The 22302-nt window shown below is 39.9% G+C and overlaps 1 protein-coding gene and 1 long non-coding RNA gene across 6 annotated transcripts in view; both read right to left on the reverse strand.

Annotated features, from left to right (window-relative positions):
- CTNND2 (catenin delta 2) overlaps positions 1–22302 on the reverse strand; it is an 864616-nt gene that overhangs the window by 648957 nt on the left and 193357 nt on the right. The window lies entirely within an intron of this gene.
- On the reverse strand, positions 16679–20565 carry LOC145722457 (uncharacterized). Its single transcript, XR_014146761.1, has 2 exons — positions 17307–20565; positions 16679–17067 (listed from the first exon to the last, which is right to left on the reverse strand). It is a non-coding gene; the product is annotated as an uncharacterized LOC145722457 (long non-coding RNA).

The raw sequence follows: 22302 nt of genomic DNA on the forward strand, positions 1-22302 counted from the left end.
CCAAATGGTACTTAGCTATTTTTAAGATTTTCATTAAAAAAAAAAATCCCTCAAATTTGGTTCTTAATTAAGGCAAGACTCAAACACAGCACCCCTCAAGTCATTGCAGATGGCCTTCCATGCATTTGGACTTTCTGGAAATAGAATGATCATGACATCATAGAAAATGTGTCTACATAACTGATTTGAAATATAAACTTTAAAAAAATTAGATTATCCTAATGTTCTCCACTACCCTAATGTTCTCTGTCTGTAGATTAATCTATAATGAAAAGAGAATCACATTTTCCCAGTAAGGAGAAAATATCAAACTTGAAATTGCATTTCCATTCCCATTTGCAACTGATATTTTAATATATACAACCTGTCAATGTATGCAATGGAAAACAGAGTCAAATTAAAAAGTGAGTTGCTTAACAGCTAGGGTGAAGATATTACTAGAAGAAAAGATATCTATTCCTGGAAAATAAAATGGTCTTTTTCTTTACAATGACAGTCAGAAAAACTATTGAAATAAGATATGCTCCTAATACCATGAATTAATAGTACATGTGTGTATGTATAAATGTATTTTCAATTAACACAGGATAAAAATTCTTCTTAATTACCATCCTAAAATATTACATTCTAGTGCCATATTTAGAAATGGGAGGCTAATAAAGCCAAGTTTTAAACTTGCACATCTTAAAATATGTATATTCAATTCAAAGACTCTGTATAAATCAAAGTTTATTTCTAATAAAATAATCCAGAAAAGGAGTCAGAATTTAACCAAGGAAGAATAAGAAAATAATTATAAGATATTAGATATGTAGCATAATAATATTTAAAAATACTCTTTATTTACCAGTATATTCATGGCTAATAACATTAAATAAGTTGTTATGTCCTTGAATTATATTAGTTTGTGGAATTAATTTTAATGATGGTAGAAAGGATCTGATTGGCAGCATTCCAAAGAAGCATTTCTTAGTGAGCCAAGATGGTAGAAACCATCTCAAGACCAGATGCCATTCCTTCTTCAAATTCCATTAGCTGCCAACATATCTCAAAGTGACAGAGTAGTTAATTAAAAAGGTTTAGTCTTGAAATTCATTGAGATCTGGCCTCAGTTGAAGTTGCTAATGAAAATGTTCTTCCTTAATAATAGAAATCGGTTGCTAACATTAATATCTTTGCTCAAAATGTCATATGTCTATCAAATACTTATGTACATATCATTATCAAAACAGTGTTTGAAAAAAAGATCACTTCTTTGTCATACTTTGAGAAAAATTAAAAAAGAACTCTCATGACTGATTGTGTTAAGGAAATGTTTAAAAAATAAAAATAGATACCTTGCCTTAAATTTCCTAACATAAACTCATGAATGAATTAACAAAAATTATCACTGAAAAACATTTGCTCATTTCCTGGGTCTCAGATGGCTGAGATCATTTTCAACCAAATAATCAGCTCTAATTCATTTGACTTGCTATTTCCCCCCATGGATACTTATTGGGCAAAACTGGAATTGACAACTTAGTTTCCCATTCTCGACAGAATGAACTGCTCCAAAAGATCTTGTTCAGGGAATGAATTATGAAGTTGCTTTTCACTGTAGGATTAAATATGTAACTGTGGACTGAAAGCAAATTAATTGCATTGTGAAATCATTGCTTTAAAGGAAAAACCCCAGTTAAAGGAATGGCTCCCATGGCTGAGAAATCACTGAGATGTTTATATTTGATGTCACCTGGTTTTCTAATACGCAAGGTACTGGCCCTCTTTAGATGATGAGTGTGAGGGTGAACTGGAAAGTAATGACCCCAACCAGATTTCCTCCAAATAACTAACGTCATCACTGAGTTTGTATTTCTGACTGTGCATACTGTCTCTTAGTCCAGGGCTCAAGAGTGAAATTATGTGGCTCAAAGAGATGATAATGAGGACATGAACTGGCTGGGATCTTAGCCTGTGAATCTCAGCTTCACCCCATAGCAGCTATGAGATGGTGAGCAAGCCATTCCGAGTTGCTTCATTGCTGGAATTGGGATTAATGACAGCTATATTAAAGAATTATGATACACGTTGCAGATTGCTCTGCATAGCATACAGCCAGTCAATTAATAAACACAGAACTCCTGAGACCTGTGTGTAATTCTTATTACACTTCAACAAACACCATTTTGCTGTCTTTAGGTATTTTGCTTGAGGGGAAAGTAGACTACGTGATTTAAGGGCTTTCTTTCTTTTCAGGAGTTGTAATTTGGTTTTATATTTTAATGCTATATGTGTTATTACATGGCTATTACCGGGATACTTTTAACATTCCATAATGAAAGATTAACATAACTGCACCTATGTTAAATGAAAAGTATCAACTTCTTTTCTCTATCTTAATACTGATGCAAAATTGAGAACTGAGTAAAAAGTGTATTTGGAGACCAGCTAAGTGACAAGAGGACTCCTGGAGGTCAATCCTCAACCTCACTGTCTAACCTTGGCTGAATCCCTTTGCTTTCTCCTTCCAAATGGACCAGTAACCCTCCTGCTTCACAAATACAATGTCATGCTGAAGATTTAACAGCTGAAATACGTCAGAAGAAAATAAATAAATAAATAAATAAAACAAAAAAAAAAAGAAAATGCAGCATATTTTCTTAATCACCACTTAGAAATCTCACGTATTATCAGCAAAGAAATATAAACAGTTTCCAAAGATCTGAGCTCTTCACCAAACCTGTATGCAGTGACCATATGATTATTAAATTTACTTCAAACACTGAATTTGTACTATAGAAGGATGGAGATGAAAGATGAGAGGTAAGTCTCAAACCTAAGGTTTAGGGAGATAAAGACAGGTACACAAATTGTAACCTGAGATAAAATTATAGCCTCCAGGTCCAGCTGCACAGTTCGTGCACTGCCAAAAAAGCAAATGGAAGAAGAGGTAATGAGAGACTGAAATCTGACCCTCACTACATTGGCTAAATAAACTATGCACCCTGGTCTAGGGCTATGTCTTTCTAGAAGGAACATCCTGGATCAGTGGGCTTTTATCAGCCCAGAGGGAAAGACAAACCTTAAAAGGCCAAGAATGAAACAAGTACTTTAAGAAAAAGACAAAAGACTAGGAACTGCTTTTTCCTAGAAAGATCACCATACCCTTCTACCCTCTGGAGAGGAAGTTTTATAAAGAATTTTCCTAAGTGGAAATAGTCAGAGATTACAAAATAAACAGAGTTTTTCCCAGATTAAGTTGGAGGAATATGTTTGGGTAAAAATAAAAGTGCACTGTAACGCAATCATAAAATGGAGCTAATTGTACCTCATTATTGAAATTGTCCTCTTTTGCATCTGAGCGGCAGAGACAGACTGTTGCAAGGCCTGCTCCTGCCTTACAAAAGAAGGAAAGCACTGAAGAGTCCTAACTACTCTTTTGTAATGTAAAGTGAATGAATTCTTCTTCCCTTCAAACTGAGAGAATTGGATTTCTATGAAACTGATATGAAGTCCACGAATCTGAGATGCAAAGGAAGCTGAATCTCCTCTAACGTTTCAGTTGATTATATCACAGGTTATACAATCTACAATCAGGAAGCGTGGGACTTCTGTTTTGAGAACACTTCACCTCTTCCAAATTTTCCAGAAAATCTGAACTTAGGCAGTCCATAGGTAGGACCAATCTGATTTTCCCAATGAAGTAGGAAGCTGCAGGAGAGTATAAGCTACTTGCTGCTGATCTTTACTGTCTGCAGTTATCGCTCTCGATATATATTTATCTCTCTGTTTATAGATATAGTTCTCACTATATATAGACATACAGATATAAATGCCTCTCTATTACAAATGCATGTTTGTGGCTTTGCAGTCTTTTTTTTTTTTTTTAAAGCTGCTTCAAACGTTGAGCAAAGACTTATTTCAAATTACAGTAAATAATTATGCAGATGATTTCATTTTTATGAGTTAAAATTAACTTGGGATGCTGTTGCTTTACATTTGGGAATTGAGTCTAATCTTTCTTTTCTCATACTTTAAAATCTGATTCTGAAGGGCTGTGTTTTATTGTTCTGGAAGTTTTGTAATAGCCTCCAGCCAGAAGCATCAAGAATTCAAGTTGATATTATCATGCTGATTTACTTATTCAATATTAGGAATTTAGCTGATGTTTACATTAAAAGTGAAGTGATACTTTAGGCAGGACATTATTCATAACTTCAGATAAAGAGATAATGGGATACAAAACGAAAAAAAAATATATGTGTATGTATACATATGTGTATGTATAAACATATATATGTATGTGTGTGTGTGTATGTAAAATTTGATGTTAGTTGGAGGCTCTACCATTGATCAACACAAATCCTAAATCAGAACCACAGAAAGAGAAAGTGAAGTGTCCTGGGTGTTGGCTCAGGGGTGAGGTTTTAGATTCACGTATCTCCCCCAGGCCATAATTATGATTGAGTAAGTTCAAGATCTGGGGAAGAACAATTCAATTTAAACCATATTGACCAGACCTGAGCATGTTCATTCCCATTAAAAAAATGAATCCATATTTACTTCAGAGGTTTGGGAAACAGAGAAGAGCATCCAATTACCAGAAAAAGTCATCTGTAAATTAAAACGAGTAAATGACTCTTTAAGTCCCAAACAACTATATAATTTGGTTAGTCTGGGTGTTGACTCTTTGAGTGTCCTTTGAATACCAAATATAAGGTACACCAGTAGATTTTAAGGTGAAATAATATCTAGAGCTTGTCTTTCTTAATGAAACAATCCTTTGGCTTTCAAAATTACAGTGAGTTTTTTAAAAAGGGTCTATTTGATACAACATGGGTCAAGTCTCATTAAGTTCTTTGTAAGGAAAGCAGAATTTTTGAGTTGATTCAAATATTCAGAGTCAGATTGCAGATGGAACTATTCTGTATGACAGAGAACCGAAGGAAATATAGCATTTACTAAAAAAAGGAGGAGGAGGAGGAGCACTCGATCTGCCATACTCCTACTTGAAATAGGAAATAAACCAATCAGGTAAAATGAAGTGTAGCAGGATAGAAACTTTTCACAGTACCCACCCCGGCCCCTGTTTTAATTTTGTTATTCCATTTTGGAAGCATCCACTGACATGCCCAAGAGAGACTGATCTAAACAGAGCCTGTGTTCGCCAGGCAAGTACAGACATTTGGGATCCAAGGGAGTGGGACAGACAGAAGGGAGGGAAACCAGCGGTCGGAGCCCAAGTGGGGATACCAGTCCTTGGTCCTCCAGAGCCCCATCTTTCTCTCTCCCCTCTGGGTAATCATACCCCCTCCAATTTGTATCGCTTTGTATTCTTTTTCTTCCTTCCTCCCTTGCATTTTGCATGTCAGTCCAAATCACAGGTGACCCTGAAAAGATTTTTAATGAGATGGATTTTTAAGAGCTTGTTGAAGCAGCAACAACCCAAACTTCTCCCTGTGAATGAAATACTCGTAAATCCACTAAATATGAATTTTTTTTAAAAGAATGGAAGTCTTGCATATACATAACATTTTTCAAGTGCTTCCATATAATTTTCCCTTTTTTTCTTTATCACCTTTCAGGTATAAAGACAGCTTTATATAGCATCTTGCTTTCTAAAGAGACAGGCTTTATTAGATGTGGCAAGGAAGTGTACATCATGGCTTAATATTGTCACCATGGCTGTGTTGCTCTCAAGTGCGTTGCAGTTACTGAGAAAAGAGGTGGGGAATCCTTAGAGAGTCATAAAATACGGCAGTGAAATAAACGCTTTCTTTGCCCATCCTCAGCAACATCAATCCTGAGGTTTTAGAGCCCAATTTATGGGGGACAGGAGTTCAGGAGGAGAACAGGAAGAAATGCTGTGATTAGATCAACAGTGAGGAGCCACAGACTGAAAATGGATGAGTATTTATGAGTGATGTAAATCTCCGAAGTTTTGGACGGCAATTAGAATACTAAACTGTCCAAATAGTCCTGCGATGCTCACAAAAGTGAAAAAAAAAAAGATCCACATCTTTCAAGTCTCTCCGAGCTAGCTGTGATTTTTTAGTACCTGAAAAAACATTTAGTCCCAAATGAATCTGTGCCGTATTTTACCATTCCTTCACAGAACTTTCATCTTAGCATTAGAAGGCTCTCGAGTCATTCTTCGTTGGTACAGATACATTGTATTTTATGTTCTCAAGGTTGTCTATTAATAGTTTTCTACTGATTTTCTACTATTCTGCTCTTCTTGCCTTCTGATTCTTAATCCCAAAACGTTTCTTATGAAATGTACTACCCTGATTAATACTGAATCTGGTTCCCTTTTGTGTAAATTAATATATAACCAGCAAATGATACTAAGTTTACCAGACATTTCACTTTCTCAAAATTATCTCTTCCGCTCTGAAAGATAATTCAAAACTTGGTGCTCAATTAGTTGCTTCCACTGCAAACCGATCTTTGTTTCTCTACCACCTGGTCTAACTGATTCTGTGCTTACTTTTTGGTTTGCAGTGGTTTTCAGTAGAGAAACATCCCACAGACGATATAGGGATTGCATTCCCAAGAAGCAGAGGTTAATACGAAGACAAGTCAAGAGGCAGAAAAGGAAATGGTTTTGAGTAGAAATGTTTAGAACTCTGATATGTATAATAATGTATTTAAGAAATGTGGGCAATTAAAAAATGTACAGTTGGTCTTATGCAAACCCATGTATTCAAGCTTGGTTGTGTTTTTTTTTTTTCCTTTTTCTTTTTCCTTCTGTTGCTGTTCACGAACGTGAAAGAGAACATACAAGTAAATTCTATTTGGATCACAGGTGTAGTTTCCTCACAAAACATGTAAATTTCGCAGCTGCTCGTCCAATGACATTACCGACCTTTCTAACAAGAAGTCAGATCTGGGGCAAAGGTCAAGTTAATCTCAACCAGGAAGCTTTGAGCAGGACACTGCAGGGGTCTTACTGATTTTCAAAATGGATTTCTGTCCTTATTTTCTACCCTTTCAAAATATTACTCTGGTCCAACATCCCAGAAATAAGTAGTAAGCTAAAAAGAGTGGAAAGATTTCTTCATCAGAGCAGGAAAAACATCCACTGTACCACAGACCCTTGGAGAATAACAAATATCACATCAGAACTTTGACAATAAACACACATTACTTGAGCAAATCTGTAATGTCAGAATTCCCTTCACTATCAGGAAAATAATCTGGATAGATATTTTAGAAAATCAATGTATCAGATCAATCCTCTGTAGGCCAGCTTGGAGTTCCTTCCTACTCTGGCAGGAATGTGCATTCACTTACTAATCAAATAGCTGCAGCTTAACAAATCCATTATCTATCAAGAGGAGACTGGGTTTTCTGAGTGGTGACTTCAGAACCTTACAACTGTATTTTACAATAATAGAATTGGCAAGAGCTTATGGAACTCTGCTGAGTTAAAATAAAACTCCCCAACCAGCAATCCTTCATCTGGACAGCTCAGGAGTCCACAATGCACATGGTGGAGGCTTTGAAAGACTTCAAATGAAATAAGGAAGATTTGTTAATGCTCTAACAATCATCAGCCCTGGTTAGGAAATTAAATATTATTAAGGCAAAGCCCTCTGGCACTACTGACCACTGATATGAGCAAGTGGATTACATTTATTTATTTATTTATTTTTAAAGATTTTATTTATTTGACAGAGAGAGAGAGAGAGGGAACACAAACAGGGGGATTGGGAGAGGGAGAAGCAGGCTCCCTGCTGAGCAAGGAGCCCGATGTGGGGCTCGATCCCAGGACCCTGGGACCATGACCTGAGCTGAAGGCAGATGCTTAACGACTGAGCCACCCAGACGCCCCGAGGATTACGTTTAACATGAGCTTTTGTGTCCTTAGCAACTGCCCCACAAATTAACCTGGCTAAAATAATGCAAACCATGCAGATCATGAAAATAGTGAAGGCTCTTCTTCCTTTGGTAAAAAGTAACACTATTTCAAAGACTGTGGCAAGTTATAGCTCAATTTAAAGAAGAAAGTAAAAAAAAAATTAAGATTTTATTTATTTATTTGCCAGAGAGAGAAAGAGAGAGAGTACAAGCAGGGCAAAGAGGTAGAGGGAGAAGGAGGCTCCCCACTGAGCAAGGAGCCCCATATAGGACTCGATCCCAGGACCCCGGGATCATGACCTGAGTGAGCCAAAGGCAGAAGCTTAACCGACTGAGCCACCCAGGTGTCCCAAGAATAAAGTAAAATTTACTGGCTCATGTAAATGGGAAGTCCAGAGTCCATGAGTTACTGGCACGGCTGGCTCCAGGAGCAAAGGAGAAATGTGGGTGTGATCCTCCTTCCCCACAATCCCTGCCTACTATTTCTTCTCTTGACTGGCCTGTGCTTGGTCACACTGACAGATACATCTATTCCATATATACTCCACACAGTGGCAAGACGTTCACTGATGCTTCTGGGATTACAACATTCTAAAAGTTTGAGATCCTAGAGGAAGAGACTGGGTGGTTTATAAACAACCCAAATTCATTTCTCATAGTTCTGGAGTCCAGTATGTCCAAGATCAAGATGTGGGCACGGTCAAGCTCTGGTGAGAGCCTTCTTCCTGTTTCATGGCGGGCACCTTCTCACTGGGTCCTCACGTGAAGGAAGGGGTGAGGGATCCCTGTGGAGACTCTTCTAGGGTCACTAATCCCATTCATGAGGGCTCCATCTCATGGCCCATGCACTTCCCAAAGGCTCCCCATCCAAATACTGTCACACTGAGGATGAGGTTTCAACATACGAATTTTGCAGAGTATACAAACATCTCATCTATGGCAGAGGGACGCTGGTTCTTCAGCATCCTTTTATCACACTCCACGGAGGGGTCTGACTGGCCTTTCCCAGGATGATGCCGCCCATCCAGGAACTAAACCCTGTGGGCAGGGAGATGAGATCCTGAACTGCCTACTCATGAGTCACCGCTGCACCCCTGAAGACTGGAATCAACCAACCATTCCAACAGAACCATACAAAAAGGCTGCACGGACACTTTATTTCTACAACAGACAAATTATTTTTTCAGTCAACTTAGATAGTATTTATTCAGTACCTAGTATGGGCCAGGCCTGGTGCTAAGCTTTACGAAGCCAGAAACACAGGAATTAAAACTGATGTCACTTCCCATTCTTGTCACAATTAAAGGACTGTAATGAATTGCAGTCTCATTTTCATACCATCGTTAGGTCCATTACACTGGATTGTATTATTAGCAGGGATCTCTGTAAAAAGTCTGCAGTGAAGTCAGGGACTTCTCATCCAGGTGAGACCTCCCTCTCTCGGGTGCTAATAACTTTAACGACAACCAAAAGTTGTAGGTCTAGACTCTAAAATAATTGTGTTATCGGCTGCAACCAAAGAGGCTAATCTGATGATCCCTTTTTTTCCCCACACTCATCAGCCTCTCTACTTTCTGCACCCAGATCTGTTCAAGACCCTGACATACTATCTCCTTGGACTCCCAACCTTTCATTACACTGTTGTGGCTCTTACTTCCAAAATATCTCTAAGATGTTCCTTTGGTTTTTATTCCCTCTGCTACCACCCTTCTTCGTGGTCTAGTCATCTCTAACCTAGAGATTGATAAAATACCTACATTGGTTTTCTGCCTCCAACCTCTCTCTAAACAAGTGCACACTACACAATGCATCAAAGTTTGCTTTCAAAGCAAAGCTCTAGAATCTCATTCCCTGGTCAAAAACCTGGGTGATTTTTCATGGGCTACCGAACAATGTGAATAACTACCTAGCTGTCAGTCGTCTGTCCCAGCCTACCTTACCAAACTCAGATCACAGGGTTAATTTCAATTAATCTCAGTGCATTCAACACTCAGGGTAAACTAGGCCTTTCCCCAAATGCATTTCATACTTTCTGTCATCCTTCCCCCCGTGCGAGCTCTTTCTGTTGCCTGAATTTAGCTCAAATCATCTCTGTGCATCCAAACACCATGCGTCCTTCTATGCCCCGTTCAAGTGGCAAACATTCTAATAAGCCTTTTTTGATCTAACAGGATATCACTATTCCTTCCTTTGCACCAGAACAGCACATTCTTTGTGCCTCAATTATGACCCATTTATCTTGTCCTATAATTATGCATATTTTTTACTTTTAGATTATGAGCTCTTTGATGCCAAAAACTGTCTTCTCTCTATAGATCACATCACAGCTAGAAATTTTGCCTTGCTTGATGCATTATCTGCCATTGCCGCTGTCATAAATTACCACAGTGGCTTAACATACTCAAACTGCTGGAGGCTGTTAGCCCAAAATCAGTTTCAATGAGCTAATGTCGAAGTACCAGCAGGGCTGCGTCCTCAAGGCTCTACAGGAGGCTCTATCTCCTTGCCTTTCTTGTTGCTAAAGGTCACCTGCATTCCTTGGCTCCTGGCCCTTCCTCTCTCTCTCCGTCCAGCAGTGTAGCGCGTTACTTCAGTCAGCACACTGCCGCCTTCTTTCAGATCTCCCCTGCCTCCCCCTTATAAACACATTCTCTGATAATCCAGATAATCTAGGATAATCGCCTATCTCAAGATCCTTAATCACATCTGTAAAGGTTCTTTGGCCATATAAAGTAATAATCACGGTTCTGAGGATGAGGATACCCTGGGGGGGAGGAGGGTTATTCAGCCTACCACACTTGGTAATGCTGAATGTTGAATTCTACCCCATAATATTTCTAACACATGGTGTTCTGGGCACTGGTGAAACAGGAAAGACTAGGCCCTGCCCTCATAGATCTTGCATTCCAGTGAGGGAGGTAGAGATTCAACAACTATATATTAACAATTTAATTACAATGTGATGAATGTTCTTAAGTACAATTACAGGGTTCATAAAAGAGCATAATCCAAGTATACGCATACCTTGGAGATATCATGGGTTTGGTTCCAGACCACCACAATAAAGCAAATATTGCAATACAGCGAGACAAATTAATTTTTTGGTTAAAAGTTATGTTTATACTATACTCTAGTCTATTAACTGTGCAATACCATTACGTCTTTTTTTAAAAAGATTTTATTTATTTTTTTGTCAGAGAGAGAGTGAGCACAAGCAGGGAGAGTGGCAAGCAGAGGGAGAAGCAGGCTCCCCACTGAGCAGGGAGCCCAATGTGGGACTCAATCCCAGGACCCCGGGATCATGACCTGAACTGAAGGCAGATGCTTAACCAACTGAGCCACTCAGGTATCCCCCCAAAATGTACCTTAAATAAAAAATCCTTTATTGCTGAAAAGTGCTAACCATCATTTGAGCTTCCAGTGCATTCTAACTGCTGATCACAGATCACCATAAAGAATACAGTAATAATGAAAAGGTGTGAAAAATCACAAGGATTACCAAAATGTGATACAGAGACATGAAGTGAGCAAATGCTGTTGGAAAGATGGTGTCAGCAGACTTGCTAGACACAGGGCTGCCTTCCACGAATCTTCAATTTGTAGAAAACACAATTCCCTGTGAAGTGCAATGAAGGGTACAGGACTTATTCTGGAGGTTAGAGAGAGTTTATTTTGGAGAGGGGAAGCAGTGTTTGAAGTGTGATACGAAGGAAACATGGGAATTACTAGGGCAAAGAGAATGGGGGTGGGAGAGGGAGGGAGAAGGGTCCAGACAAAGGAAACAGCCTAGGAAAACATTCCAAGATGTAAACACCATGGTGTGCCATGCAACAGTGAGGAGGCCAGAGCGGGAAAAGTGAGGGGGTAGCAGGAAATAAGTTTGAGGCACCAAAGCAGTGATTACATTATGTAAGAATCTAAGGTTGTGCTTAGGTTTTTTGCTCTTTATCCCTAGGAGCAGTGGTTTTCAACTAGAGTGATTTTACCGCAATTCCTCCTACACTGTTCCTCCCAGCCCTAGGGCATTTGGTGGAATGGAGACATTTTGGATTGTCACAACTGTAGGGGTGGTGTGCCATTGGCCCCATTCTCATGGGTAGAGACCAGGGATGATGTGAACACCCTACATTGTATAGGACAGCACAGCAGAGTTGTCTGGCTTGAATGTCAATAGTGCTGAGGTTAAGAGACCCTGTCTTAAAACAGGTACAACATGCACTTCAAACAACCAAAGTACTAAAACTCCTATGAGGAAAATGAAGAAGAGAGCAGGAGTGGATGTGGGGATGTCCAACAGGGAGGGAAGTCAAACTCCAGGAGGACAGGACAAAATGGTGGCACAGACAAGCGTGGTGGCTATGGAGGTGGTAAGTGTGAGCATATTCAAGAGATGCCATCAACAAAAACCAACAGACTCGCTTACCATTGGCCATGCGGAGAAAGGAAAGAGAAGGTTCCAAGAATGAGTCCCATCGTTTTAGCTTTTGCAAGTGGGGAGGTAGAGATACCGTTCGCTAACAAGGCCAATGCTCAAGGAGGACCAGGTTTTAGAGAGAAAACCACATGTTCAGTTTTGGACATGTTGAGTTCAAGGTGCCTGTGAAATCAGTAACGATTTAAAGGAAGTAGGAAAGGCTGGGCTGTTGATGCAATTGAGAGATGTCAGCGACGGATATGAATGCACTCATCTTGGAAGGGCAGGATGAGGTGCAAGCAAAGGCTCCAGCTGAGCCTTGTGCATTCATTCCACATCTAGAAGTTGGGTAGGGAAGAATAAGCTGGCCAAGGAAACAGAGAGAAGAGCCAGAGGGGTAAGAGGAAACTCAGAGAAAAAGAATTACTTGTACTCAACAAGGAAAAGTATTTCAAGAAGGATGGAGTGTTCGATAGCATAGAAGAGAGTCTGCAGATGAAGTAACATGAGAATGGGACCAAGTCCACGGCTGACACTCAAGAAGTATTCAAATGAATGAATCTAAGTCATTGCAGACTTCAGACCTTAATTAAAACTTTACTTTTTAATTTTTTTAAGTCAAAATCTTGCATCAAAAGCACTGAGATAGGAGTCCTGCTTTTTGGGTGGCCTTTTTCTTTCTTGGCTTGGCTACTTTCCCTCTCCCCCTAACTTTACTGAGAAATAATTGACTTATGACATGGTGCAAGTTTAAGGTGTACAATGTGTTGGCCGGATACATTTATGTATTGCAAAATGGATTACCTTCATAGCTTAAGCTCACATCTGCATCCCATCACCTAATTACCATTTCTTTTTTGTGATGAGAACATTTAAGATCTACTCTCTTAGCACCTTTCAAATACACAGTACAGTATTATTAACTATAATTACTATGCTGTAGATCCCCAGAACTTATTCATCTTAAAGTTGGACGTTTGTGCCTTTGGACCAACAGCTCCCCTTTCCCCCACCCCACAGCCCCTGGCAACCACCACCGTAGCCTCTGTTTCTGTGAGTTTGGCTTTCTAAGATTCCACACAGAAGTCAGATCATACAGTACCGCCTCGGTTTCTTAAACAAACCTGATCTTGCCACCTGTTCCAAGGTGCTTCTACCCTGCACCTGCTAAAGAACTCCCTAAGCCATCCTGGCTCTTCAGGAAACAAAACATTCTCTTTCCATTTCCAACAGGGAGAGTTAATGAAGGAAGAATAAATGCAACAGAAAGCATAAGACTAATTTATTTGTAGAGCCAACATTTTTCATTACTACACAGTAATCATAATTATAGAGTCATTTATCACAAAGTAATTACCATTGACCATTCCACGTAGATACATGTTATAATTCGATGCATAATTTCTTAAAACAAGTCAGCTTACGCTCATCAGAAAGGCCAATCTTGCCAGCTACCTGCAAGGGTACTAATTACCTGTTATGAAAATCTACTGACCTATCAGGAAGGGGTTAGTTTTTCTCAGCAGCATTCCCATGGCCACCGTTTGAAGTAATTATCACAATTTACTAGGAAACAGACAAGCTGTCTACATCTGAAATGACTGAAACTGAAACAGCTTGCTATCCTTCTGTACAGGTAAGTACTCTGCCTGTTCTCCCCCAGGTACCTGGGAATAGCACATGGGCCTCGCTGTGACTTCCTGCCATTGAGTCATAGCACAAAGTCATGTCGCATCTGAAATTATCTCTGCTTTCTGTGGAGAAGAAACACAGAGGCTGCACACTGGCTTAGTGTATGGCAGTTTTGTATTCTCTTCCTAGACGGTCAGATCTTCCTATGAAAGTTATTCTCCGCACCTGATGCCCTGAGTTCTTCTACCAGGCTGGGGACAATATTTATTAGAACCAACAGATGGGGGAAAGACGACAGAGACAAGCTCAGGTGTTAAGGCTGCCCTTGCACCCTGACATGCAATATTCCATGGATGATCCAAACACAACTGACTCAGAACCATTTGCATATGATAACAATGACATCTGGATATACCCCTAAAAATGTGGGGATGTCTACTCTGGATGGTGGACATGTTCAAAGTAAAAAGGTCCCACGGGATGTATAGTGGAAGGATTTTCGTGTGTGTGTAAGAGTCACAGAAAAAATAAGCGTCCTCCTTCAATTTCTTTCTCAATAATCCTTTTGCTATATTTATTAAGGTCAACAAATTTGGTGTTATGTAAATCCTAACACATTTCACAATAAACAGAAGGTGAACAGTATAAGGAGACAGTTCCTGTACTCAGTGGCATCACTAAATTTACTGAACAGCTAAAATGCAACAGAACTTTGGGAAGTGCAGATAAGACAAAGGGTCCTTGTTCTTGGATAGAAATGCAACAAATACCCCGACTACGAAACTCAGTATGTCGACAGATAGTCCGATGTTCAGAACGTGATTTAAAAATAACCACTAACAGAGCTCCCCCAACTTGAAATATCACAGAAATAAACACCTATAAATGAGAAAGAAAAGAAAGGGAGGGGGAATTAAAATTTACAAAGAAAATGTGTGGGGGCACCTGGGTGGCTCAGTCGTTAAGCGTCTGCCTTTCAGCTCAGGTCATGATCCTGGGGTCCTGGGATCAAACACTGCATTGGGCTCCCTGCTCAGTGGGAAGCCTGCTTCTCCCTCCCCACTCTCCCTGCTTGTGTTCCCTCTCTTGCTGTCTCTCTCTCTATCAAATAAATAAAATCTTAAAAAAGAAAAGAAAATGTGTGGAAAACGTAATGATTAAGTAAGGAGTACTAGTAAATTTCTCAAACCAGAATACACAGCCCCACAACACAATTTAAAACACATTCCCACATCATTTATTTGTCAATCATGCTTTAATTTATAATGTCACCCTATAATGTCTTACGGTTCAGTTTGCAATGCTAATTTGTCATGTGCTTATGGGTCATCTAACTAGATTCTAACATACCTTACTTAACCTTCGCTGTGTATCACTTAGAAATCCACAGATACATAACGGAGATTCAAGATACTTAAAACTTCTTTTAAATGCAATGTATTAAACAGAATATCAAGTTTTCATGTCAAAAAGTGAACTCTAGGGCGCCTGGATGGCTCAGTCTGTTAAGTGTCTGCCTTTGGCTCAGGTCATGATCTCAGGGTCCTGGGATCGAGCCCCCCATCGGACTCCCTGCTTCTCCCTCACCCTCTGTCCTTCCGCCTGCTCTTTCTCTCTAATAAATAAAATCTTCAAAAAATGTGAACTCTAAAGAGATGATAAAAAATATACTGAAACAATTTTAAATATTATGAGCACTGTACGAACCATTTTATCAAACAGCAGAACATGAACCGGCTTCATGTACTCCAGAGATTTACTTTCTCCTTGGTCACCGATTCAAACCTTGATTTATAATCCATCATAAAATCAATAGAATATTTAAAATCCAGTATAAAGAAAATGATATTTTTTTTCCAAAACCCATGTTTCTCTTTTTAATGGTTCACAGCACAACCTAAGTTAGCGGTCCTCAAATTATTGAAGACCACTTTGCATTTGCATGATACTGTGCCAATAATTAGTATTCTTCTTTTCTTTTCTACAAGGCTATTCTTTATAGAGTGCTCAAAGGGAGAATGAGCATGTATTTTTCACTGAGGGTAAGTATGTGCCAGGAAGTGGAAGTGTGCAAAAGACAGATCTCCCTAACGAGCTGCAGTGAGCTTCCCATCTCTCTCCTTCAAAAAGCTTGCAATCACCGAGGGTAAACCAGAAATCTCTGGTGAGACCCCACGGAGAAACAATGTACAGAGCTCCCGGCAGCATGACAGCATATTTCCATCATGGTGCCTGAGCGACAGACTCGGAGTGACTCTCGATCAAAGCCCCAATCACTACTTACTGCATCTGCTTCTGTTTCCTCAAGTGTAACATGAAGGGTTTGGGGGAAATAAACTCTGCGCTCTCAGGGGGTCTCACATGCTGTGACAGTTAAAGGGCCAGGACTGCATGATTCCAGGGAAGAGAAAGACAGGCTGTTGAAAGGGTCTCTACAGCTGTGCCACCTCTGGGAAAAAGAACAGGCAAAGGAATATTGCCTTTGTTTTTGTGTTTGTTTCTTTGACTGTTTCACATCTACCTGTGTTCAGCACACTAAGGAATACACCCCAGGGAGAGAAGCACTTTTCACGGCAACCCCACTTTCGGAGAGAAGTTGTTATCTTAGAGTCTGTGCATGATGTCAACAGAACTTGAATGCTTAGACAGGTAGAAGGATCTTCCCCCCAAAAAGGTCAAGATGGCTTTCAAAACCACAGTTAATGATTACTATACCGACCAAGCATATCAGGAGGAGTGCCTAACAACTTTTTTATACATTCACAGTTTTGATTTTGCTAAATGGGATGCGGGAACCAAAGGACGAATGAAGACTAGAGAAGAACCTCCAGTAGGCAACCCAACAAACTACATAAAGACAAAAAAGAAGGAACAATGTGTTAGGCTTATCATAAATGTCCAGATAAAATACAATTAAGGTGTGCTATAAAAAGGTGATGTTGCAGAGAATGACAGTACCGTAGTACTTTTTTACTGTAGTACTCTTAACATGATCCACTGGTTGTTCCTCTCATTACTTTGTGCTCAGAGCATCACTCTGGTAAGGCACCTTACCTGGGCTTTTCAAGATTTTTATGTGAATCATCTGCTTATTGAACTGCCTTACAGACAGGAAGATGTTCCCCATTTCTGAAACTCCTTCAATTTCCTTTCTTAAAATGCTTGCTACTGGGCGCCTGGGTGGCTCAGATGGTTAAGCGTCTGCCTTCGGCTCAGGTCATGATCCCAGGGTCCTGGGATCGAGTCCCACATCGGGCTCCCGGCTCAGCGGGGAGCCTGCTTCTCCCTCTGACCCTCTCCCCTCTCATGCTGTTTCTCTCTCGCTCGCTCTCTAAAAAATAAATAAATAAAATCTTTAAAAAAAAATAAATAAAAAAATAAAATAAAATAAAATAAAATGCTTGCTACTGTCTACAGTTCAACAAGGAGGAACAGAAAATGATCCACTCCCCCCACACTCCCTCTTCCCTATTAACTGATGACCGGCTGATTACTCTCATGAAACCATCATTAGACTAATGTGTGTAACTTATTGCCATCATCTTATTAGTGATGGAACCTAACAGAAGTGCCATTCTGTGGGTCTAAAACAGAATAAAGATCATATTCTTAAACTTTTACTTCCTAATATAGAAACTCTGAAGACAGCAAGCTTTGCACGTAGACCCTGAAAGGTTTTTCTAGGTTAAATTACATCAGTAAATAATACAATAATCATTTTAATGATGATACCAATCCTATTACTACTAACTGCTATTTGAAGAACACTTGCAATATTATTGATCTCTGTTCCGAGAAACTCTATAAACATTATCTCATATAATTCCCACACATCAAACCTTCACTGGGGTTATTTTCCCTAGTTTGAAGATGAGATGAAGCACTGAAGATCAGAAGTGTTTATCATTAAATCGCCCCCCTCCCTAAAAAGAAGTTCCCTTAACTTTTACATCCCTTGTGTAAACAAGCTTAATTTTTTTTTTAATTACGTGAAGGATTGCACTTTGGAAAATTCTTCTGTAAAATATAAAGTATGTAATAGGAGACCGTGGGTAACTTTGCCAGGCAAGGCAAAAGAACCTACCAACAGCAGGCCACTGCACTGGTTATTGTCAACAGTGTGCCTTTACATTCAGAGATTTTTCTTTTCCAGGCATAATTAGGAAAACAGTCTTTGGGAGGGGTGAGCCGTTCAGAGACAGGTGGCAGAGGAGGGGGGTGTGCTATTAAATATGTAATAATAATGATGATATCATCACTAATGAATAAACTATACTTATTTTTATGTGTGCCATATTCAAAGGGCTCTCCCAGGAGCATTTGTGAGCTCCAGACAGGATTCGCAGAGCTCCTATCTCTGGCTCCTCCTCAAGAGGCAGCTGTAGCTAGTGAATTGTGTGAGGGTGATACATTCCAAAATGTTAGCACACTCATAGACTTCACAACATGGTTTATTATTAGAAGTAATATATACACAGATAAAGATATATAGATATAGATATAGATGATACAGATACAGATACAGATATACACACACATACATATATATACACAATTATTTAATATTATGTAATAACATACATAACTATATATAATCCAGTAATATACATTATTTTTTAATATAAAGAAAGCAGAAAACTTAGTCCAGACGGTAAGAAAGTGGCTCCTCTCATCTCCTATCTGTCCTGGAAATGTGCCATCCAAAGATTCTCTCCCACCTGCCCTCCATACTTAACTTTACACACTGCAGTCCATTTTGCCTTCCAACCTCTCACTCCATTTCCACTGCCATTCACCTGCTTAAGTTTTTTTGTCTTTTTTTTTTGCCTAGGCTACTCTGATAACCTCGCAATTGGCTTCCCAAATGTAACACTGATTTATTCCTTTCTGTAGCCAGCCGGAGTGATCTTCCTAAAACACAAGTCTGATCACATCACCCTCTGCTTAGCATCCTTCAATAACTGTCACATGTAAAAACCAGACTGCATCACGCAGCCAACAAAGGGCCTCCTGCCGCTTCACCAGTCTCAATTCCTGGCACCGCCTACCCACTCACCACCCCGATCACAGGGAGCTGCAGCAGTGCCCCAAATATGCCATATTCTCTTTCCTTTCTAGATTCAAGGGTAAAGATTCAGCATACGGGCTTTAGCAGCAGTCTACTAAGCTTCAAAACCTACTTCTACCACTCACCAGCTGAGGCGTGGGCAAGCTACTGTGCCTCTGAGAGCCGTGCTTTCTGCTGCAACATGAAGGAGGTAATTAGACCTAGCTCACAGCTCAGCTCTAAGGATCAAATGAGAGAATGCACATAAAGCTGTCCACACCGTGCTCGGCTCATGCACCGGTAATATTGCAGGTCCCTATTCTGAAGAGCTAAGAATATATTATACTTCATTCTGTGAACTCTGTTAACAGGGTTGGGGAGGGCCCACAAAGCACATATTCTAGTAAAGATAGATATTTTACTTCCAGATAGTCTGGAAGTAAAAACTCCCATGAAGAAAACTAAAGCAGGGCTAGCCAGGAGTGTTATTTTAAGCAGAGCAGGCAGGGAAGACCTTATGGAGAAAGTGGCCTTTGATCAGAGACATGAAGGAGACAAGAAGGTAAGCCACATGGACGTCTGGGGAAGAGCATTCAGGCAGAGAAGAGAGCAAAGCAAAGGTGGAATGTGGCTGGCAAGTTTGGGGGGTAGCAGGCACACCAGCGAGGCTGAAGCCCAGCGTGCCTGGGTGTCAGAATGAACTCAGAGAGAGAGGCTGTGGTCTGAGGGCCATGTTATGGATGCCATTTTTACTCCACTGCCAGATACTATCGCTTAATCATTCTGGGAAATTTTAGCCCCATCTTCCAGGCTGGGAGGGAAGCCCGCTGTCTCTGCTCTCATGGGGCACCTGGTACCTCCACCTTGGCACTTACTACAGTAGCCCTCCCACCCCTGCAGCTGCACAAGGTCCACTTACTCATCTCAGTATCCCCGGTGATTTGTGGGGTGTGCACAAGCATGTAGGAAGAGCTCAACAAAGAATGAATTAACTTTCAAGAAAGAAATGAAACATAAGCAACATACTTTCAGAAGACCCATGAAAAGTGTCGATGCCATAGTGAGGTGGTTATACTACATAAGATTCCAAAGACAGGAATGGAAAATAAGCATATGTCTCCCGTTTGTCTTCCGTCATCATGTTTGAATTTTCAGCTCCATCAGCAATGAGGTTCAGAGACACAAGACTACTTTGCTAAAATTATTTCGTTTTATAATTTTCAAAATTCTTGCATGTATTATTTAAATCTGTTTCAAAAATAACCCCGTGTTTTTCTGATTTAAGTATCTCCGTTTTCCACATAATAAAATTGAGGCCCTACCCAAAACATGCAGCCAACTGGCAGGCTCAGTCCTGTAATTCAGGAAGCCCTGACCTGTGAAGGGGCCCTGCTGCTCATATGGAACAGCACAGCCATTAAGCCTGGAGAGCGTGGCAGAGCATCACAGCAGAACCGAGCTGCAGTGAGGCACAAAAACCCTGACAACAGACTGAGCTGATGAAGCAAGACTTGTCCTGGGGGTGGGGGCGGGGGTGTGTGACCATCACCAGGAAGGAAGTCCATCCTGCACTCACTAATCACAGATGGAGGCACTCCTTTGTTGAAGGAGACAGGACCACAAAACCAGAGGTGCTGCTAGGAGCTGCCAAGACAACTCGAAAGAACAGTATTTACACCAAAGTTCTTACCAGCGGTGTCTATTCTTCAAACCCTGTTTTATTATATTGTATTTTCATCAACTTGTGATGCGTCCATAGCAGGACCATCTGTGGTATATAATGCGAAGCAGCTGTTGCACCCATCAAAGGCTAATGAACATTGTGCTCAGATCCGGGAGAGACTCTGTATCTACCACCTAGGAGATCCTGGAACATGCCTATTTATCTGTAAAGTGGGGATGACAACATCTATGCTAAAGATTTGTTACAGGATGAATTATATGGTAGAATCTTAAAAACAATGAAGTGTTCTATGAAGGTAAGAGTTAATAAAAAATCTCTCTCCCTGTATATTTGTGGATGGCGTTGTCTTAAAATTATGTGATATTTGGGGCACCTGGGTGGCTCAGTCAGTTAAACATCTGACTCTTGATTTCAGTTCAGGTTCTGATCTTGGGGTCCTGGGATCAGAGCCCCTAGTGGGCTCCATGCTCAGCAGGGAGTCTGCTTGTCCCTCTCCCTCCCCCTCCACCTCTCTCCCCTTAAATAAATTTAAAAAATCTTTTTTAAAAATTATGTGATATTTTACTGCTTTTAGTTTATTATAAAATATATATTAAAGATTTTTTCTACCATCTAAATAACTATCAACACCTAAAACCAGAAATATACTCCATTCTTCATTCATATCTTAATGTTACCTTTGAGTAAATATATCAGTTTGTGAATGTCATTGTAGAAAACAGTGAGACTTACTTTTTTCCCTGCATATAATGTGCCACAATTGCATGTAGCTAATAATAACTGTATTACCAACATAGTCTAACAAGTATATTATTCAGCAATACTATTCCTACATTTTTATTATGGTGATATTGTAACATTTGATGAGGAGAAGCGGTAAGAGTTTGTGATCATAAAGAAATAAGGGAACAGTTACCTCAAATTATCTGGAAAGCTAAAGAAAGGAAATGTATTTCCTCCATCTTGCTATGAGGATGAGTGACCCTATCGTCTCTTTCCAACAGTGTATACTGTAATATAGCGAAGTTCCTTTGTCACAGTAGCGTGACAATCCCTGGCTTAAGTCTAGGATAGCAAATGAACAACATGAGTGAATCTCCATTTTACTTCCTTCCTACACAAAATCGTGAAAATATTTAGCACCACTCACACCTCCGGGGGGAAACTCGTAACCTGAGTATAAGTTTTAAAAGATTATCGTTCCAAGCTGGGCAATTTTCAAGTTGCCGCCATTGTAGAATGACTTAAATGAAAATGACAAAGTCAAGGAAAATTGTACTTTGGTGGGGAAATAAAAACTCGTGTCAGGAGTGAGCTGGAAGAGAACGGAATCCAATGTGTCAGCTCCAAATCGTGTAACTGTTGACAAATATTTACACAGCAACACAGCAGCTTAAAAGTACAACTCAATGTTCAAAAAAAAATCTGTCAGACAAGGTTACAAATGAATAAGGAAGCACATTTATGGGAAATTCCATGGTCCTCTGTGCTGCTTCATTTCTACAGTAACATAGAGCAGTGGAACCAAGTATAAAAGCACAAATAACTCACTCACTCCAGCAATAGGGGCTCTGCCTTAAGAAACCTGTGTCTTCAATTCTATACTCCCTTTCCAAAACACTACACTTGATTATAATTGTACATAAAACACTGTTCTAGGCACTATGGGTTAATACGAAA

The sequence above is a fragment of the Leptonychotes weddellii genome, chromosome 7 (genome assembly GCF_054177405.1).
Source record: "Leptonychotes weddellii isolate Sample4059 chromosome 7, ASM5417740v2, whole genome shotgun sequence".
Taxonomy (NCBI): domain Eukaryota; kingdom Metazoa; phylum Chordata; class Mammalia; order Carnivora; family Phocidae; genus Leptonychotes; species Leptonychotes weddellii.